Genomic DNA, 6,000 nt, shown 5'->3' on the forward strand with positions numbered 1-6,000 from the left:
TTGAAAGCACTACACATGCCTACATTGCTCTCTACTTTTGAGCCTCCTATCGAGAGGGGGCCAACTGTCCCCTTACATCCATTATTGACGTATCGAAAAAATGATTTTGGATCAGAGCCAATGTTATCTGCCAACCTAGATTCAACTTCCTTTTTACTATCCCTTATCGCTTTCTTCAACAGTCTTCTTTTATCAGTAAACAATGAAAGGTCACCTCGTCCACTTTTATACTCTCTGAATGCTCTTTTCTTTTCAAGATAAAGGTTTCGCACGCTATCCGTGAGCCATAGAGGGCGTGATGTACAAACACGCTTTTTTGAACAAAGGGTATGACGTCGTGCAAAACAGCAGACAGCTTCGTACTAAATTCTTCCCATTGACTTACCACCCCTACTGATTCCAACCGGTCTTTGAAAACTTCCGCTAACCTTCTTCGCAAAACATCAAAGTTAGTTCTCCGAAAACAAGGAACCAGTCTTTTGTTATCAACCTTACCCGAGGAAAAGTTACAGTGAAATCTGACGATACGATGATCACTGGAAGAAAACTCTTCCCCCACCGAAACATGTTCAACTAGATCCTCAGAACTAGTAAGAACTAAATCCAAAATAGCAGTACCCCTAGTGGCTTCTGATACATGCTGATACAAAAAATTTTCGAGCACCAACTTAAGAAAGTCTCTTTCATACTGATTTCCAGATGAAAGGTTCTCCCAATCAATACCCGGGTAATTGAAATCCCCTAGTCTGAGAACCCTCTTTCGCTTACACATGTAGGAAATTTCATCATGCATTTTGGCGATGTAGTTTTGATCCCTATTCGGTGGATTGTAACAAACCCCAACAATAAGCTTATGACGTCTTTTGTTCTCAAGTTCAACCCATATGGTTTCAATATCACTTCTCTGTACGTTACACTCTCTAGCCTTCAAACATGATTTCACGTATATCAACACTCCACCCCCTTTCCTATCAGATCTAATTCTCAAAAAAGTATCGTATCCGGAGATGTGTAAGAAAGATTCATCCCCATTGTTTGCCCAAGATTCTGTAATGGCTATAAGATCCAAGTCCTCCACAACTATCATAGTTTCTAAAAAATCTTTCTTGTTACCCAAGCTCCTGGCATTTATTAACACACATTTTAATTTGCCCGGTGGTTTGTTGTCAATCGAGAAGCCATCCAAGTCAGAGGTGGGTAATTCCCCGTCAGTACTGTTGTGATTATCATTAACTAACCCGCATTCCCGACTACGTGGTCTGGGAGTAAAAAACCTGACCTAAGACTATCGTAAACCTCCCAGACCCCTCTCTTATTTAGATGGATCCCATCCGAACGAAGCCACCTATCGGTAAATGCGGGAAGCTCCAAGAACGTGACCCCAAGTGAGGAGCAAATGTCCTTCAGGCCTATATTGAATTGGTGGATCCTACTCCTATATCCCCTACTACCCCTTGGCAGAACTGGAATCACTGCCACATCTGAACCCCCCTCCCCAGCGGATAATAGTAAATCCCGGTATTCTGACAGAGGCTCACTAATATTCGCTCCTACCTGATTTGTTCCCACCCACAGAATCACCCGCAAGGGCAACTTTCGGCGATGAAAAACGTCTCGAACGTTGCCAATCTTCCCCCCAGGAAGACAATAGCGCTCGAAACCCCGAAAATCCCTACACACTCGGTTCCCAAGTTCCCTAACCATAGAATCGCCGATGATTAAACCCCTATCACTATCCCCCTCTACCTCATCCACGACCACCCATTCGCCCTCTAAAATGTCGTTGTTCGTGGAGATTGCTTCTTCATCAACAGGTGGCTCGACGACCAGAGGGTCCGTTATAACCGGGCCCTCTAGCACCCTAACTTTTTCCCGTAAAGCTTCGACCTCGAGTTCCAGCCTTTTTCTATCCAAGCACCCTTTACAATTGAAACTATCAGCTACTATACCCCTAGACCAGGGAAACCTCCCGTCGCAAGCTCTACCCAACACTAGTCGAGGTCGAGGCATACTAACACTATTGCTAAAGCTAGATAATAATAATAATACTTAAAAATAGGAAAATGAGAAACGTTAACTGGAATTTAAAATAATGTAAAATACATTACTATGCAAAATATACGTAAGAGATTATACGAAAAAATTACGTAAAGTAGAATGCTCAGCACTAAATCACGAAGAATAAAATAAATATGTATATAAAGAATACAACACCCTCTAAAAAAAAGTATTAAGCTACGAAGTACAATTTATACTTATTAGAATTAGCTAACTATCTCAAAACACTAACACTACAACAATAGGCCCAAATGGAAGGAAAACAACGTTATTGAGAGTACCCGGGAAAAAGTATACACTGTTTGCTAACACTAACGTCCAAAAACCTACGAACTTATATCAAAGAAGCGAGCGAACCTGGCGAAAAAACAACGGAAATGAAATGCGAACGAGAAAAATAAATATAAGTCGATCGAAAATACACAACGAAAATTTAAAAAAAATGAGAGCAATATAATAAAAAAAAACCACTTATCTCACAATCCAACGTGCGCTAAAAAAAAAAAGAAAATCACCGCAGAATATGACCCAAAAATAAACAACACGCTAAGTAAAACTCACGAGAACGAAGAAAAACACAAAGAAAGACACAAAATGGCGCACTGGCGTGACGGATAATCCTTCGGTAATCCCCCGGCAACGGTTTCGGATAAAACTTCTTCTATTGGTCGGTGAGCGGAGCGCGATAATAGCACATCCGTTCCCAACGACGGCGAAGACGATTATGTGCAAAATATATATTATGCTTACAAAATGCAAGATGTCACGTTTTTTGGGTAAATATGTCGATTTTTCTACGGTTATATGCCATCTGCAAATCTTCAAAGAAATATTTTCAACCAATAAAATTTATTAAATGTGTAGTATATGTTTCAACGTCTTATAGAAAGTAATATAATTTTAAACAGAAAAATACGGGAAGTAGATGCATAAAATTTATATGCATTATTTAATAACACTTAACCCATTATTGCACATGCGAACAAATCTCCCGTGAGTGTACAGGTCAGGCAGGTCTCACAGATCCATCTTTTAACATTTTATATAAAACATTCATATAGTTTTTAGTTATAATAATTTGATTGATTAATAATCATATCATTTTATCTACATTATGAACATGAATGTAAATAACCATAGTAGCGAGATCCTAAACAAAATGGTTCCTAACGATTGGCGATTAATGAGAAGCCGTGTGCGTGGATCTCACATACACAACTCGTGCACTCGCGGGTTAATTGAAATAATACATTCCGAGAAAGACGGGGCAACATATTTCATTACCAATGCCGTACAGCTGACCAGAAATAATAAGCTGGGAAGTAGTTAAATACGGCAAAAAATGCGTCAAGTTCTTAACTATAACTTTGACAAGAAAAACAAAACCTTACAAAAGAGTATTATGAAAATCACATAATAATTTTTTTTTTTGCCATCGACTTTTGGCATTTGATGAAAGTAATGTGGAAAGTAATGAGATGATGTAAATGTGAAGTAATGAATGTATTAATATGCAGTGCGAGAATAATTATAAGACACTCTTACATTTTAGTAAAAAAGCACACAATAAAAGCTAAGTAAAAAAATATAAAAACATTTTCAAGCTGTGTCATGATGGTGCAAAATAACTTTATGCCAAATGTTGACGATTTTAAAAAGATTTCCACATATTTTATATAAAAACCGAAAATATAGTACAGACCAAATTATAAGACACCTCGCGATTTTTGAGGGAAAGAAAATTAAATTCAATCAGATAATATATAGATTCACAAAAATAAAATTTAGTGTTTCGTACAACTACCTCTTTTGCTAATCAAAGCGAAAATATGATTTGACATGGATTCGACCGAATCAATCATAGTGCCAGAAGAGGCATCATCCCAAGCATGTGATATGACGGTTTTAATGCTCAATGGAAAAAAATTGTCTCTCACTTGCATATACTGATCTGCAAATGTGGCTCACGAGTTTCAATGGGCTTGATATTAGGGAAACGAGCCGAACATGAAAGAACATTGATGTTTTCTTGCTTGCACTACTGATTTGTGTGACCGCATCCAACCAATTTGCACCTGCAAATGCTCTACATAGTCTTTTGAGTTCATGTTTGAGGGCGGAAAAACTAAATCAGTCTTTCCTTGGGAGGAGAAAAAACAACTCCCTGTCACTGAACCAATCGCACATTTGACGGCTCATTAACAGCTGCGTTGCAGACCTCAAATCATGCCAATATGAATGGAACCATCTTTACCGTAAAGATTATTTTTTATCCTTTCATCGGAGATTTAACAGAATACCACTCATGAGTGTAAGACATGGTACGTTTTTCGAACGTCAAATGATCCTGTTTGTGATTCAAAGTTAAGTGGTGGTTTTTCTTCATTTTCATGAATTTGGTGTTACTTATAGAACTTAAAATTCTTGAAATTGTTTGCTGTGAGCACTGCAGTTGTAGGGTAGATTTTATTTTTCTGAATGAGATTTTGTTCTTTACTGTTAGAGCAGAAACATTACGCTTTCTTCGGGCAGACGAGGATAGGGGTTGAACCAAGATCATTTTTTGCAAAACCACATATTCCACGGTTTTAAAACATTCGCGATGGAAAATCCGGACAGAACGTCCACTTTTATTCGCTATGTACGTTTCAGTAACGCCGGTGTGCAATATGCCATAACCAAAAATTTCAAGAATAACTTCACTTTCTTGCAGCTCTCTTTCCCGTGGCATTTTATGTACTGATGACGTTGTTGTAAAACGGTGCGTATATTTTTCTTATCCACTGACGTAATGAAAATGATTTGCATAAAGTAACGTAGTAAAGTAATAAAGTAAAGCAAAATAGTGGGAATACAATACAATACAATAATAATTATACAGGGCTCTCGGCTACTAGGACAATACCCTGATCATGAGAAAAAATAGAAGAGAAAATTGACAGGAAAGAAGATGCCCGATCATAACAAGAACCATAAATAAAACATTTTCACAAATAATTACAATAACAAAAGCATTAATAATGAAAATGGTTGGAATGAAAATGTGTTATATTTCTATTCTTCGAATTTCTTACTGGAAATCCCCAAAAAAATTAAAATATCAAAAACACTTTTTCTAACACGCTTGCAATTTCACTCATTATTGTCAACAACATGACCGACACGTATAGTCACGTTTCGTTATTGTCAAAATATTATTTCCCCCTTTTTTCGTGAATATTCGTAGCGTCTTACAATTATGAACAATATATTGTACAATATATGTACCTCACACAATAGTAGTGATAAAACATAACACAGAAAATTCACAAAGATATGGAGGGAGATAAAGATACAGTGAATTATGAATTATAAAAACATAAATCTAATTATACGATATTTACATAGAAATCATTTTGAAAAATATTATTCCTAATAACGGTTTAAGATGGTAATACTAAACAACGCACGTGTGAATAGAAGTTATCTACTACTAGAACCCTTGCTGTTTATTCATTCATCAAGAAATACAATGGCTACTGGAAAGCAGTTAGACATTTTCTCAACGCTTTTTTTTTCTAGCTATCCACTATCCTTGATAGTAAGGACATTTCGATGCAAAAAGTCTTCGTGATATTTTTTCCTCCTTTATTCCTTTACATTTTTTTCTTCTCACCCTATTCTCTAAAGTCTCAGCTGTTTTGAAAACTCTTTTATACATTTTGAAAAGGAAGCAATCTAGAACTCAACTTGAAAGAAAGAGTTCTGCAGAGAGAATAAAAAAAAAAAAAATACAGAAGATAGAGAACTCTTTTCTTCTCTATTTTCCATCATGACTTTTTTTTCCCATGATTTACTTTATATATGTGTATATATATTTTTTTGCTCTTTATGCAAAGGGATATATATATATATATATATTTTTTTTTTGAAAGCTATTCCTCAGTTTCATTCCTTGTTCAG

The sequence above is a fragment of the Pholcus phalangioides genome, unplaced genomic scaffold (assembly GCF_987345545.1).
Source record: "Pholcus phalangioides strain wild (caught in Gottingen) unplaced genomic scaffold, Ppha-v1.0 ptg000006l_1, whole genome shotgun sequence".
In the NCBI taxonomy this organism is placed as follows: Eukaryota; Metazoa; Arthropoda; class Arachnida; order Araneae; family Pholcidae; genus Pholcus; species Pholcus phalangioides.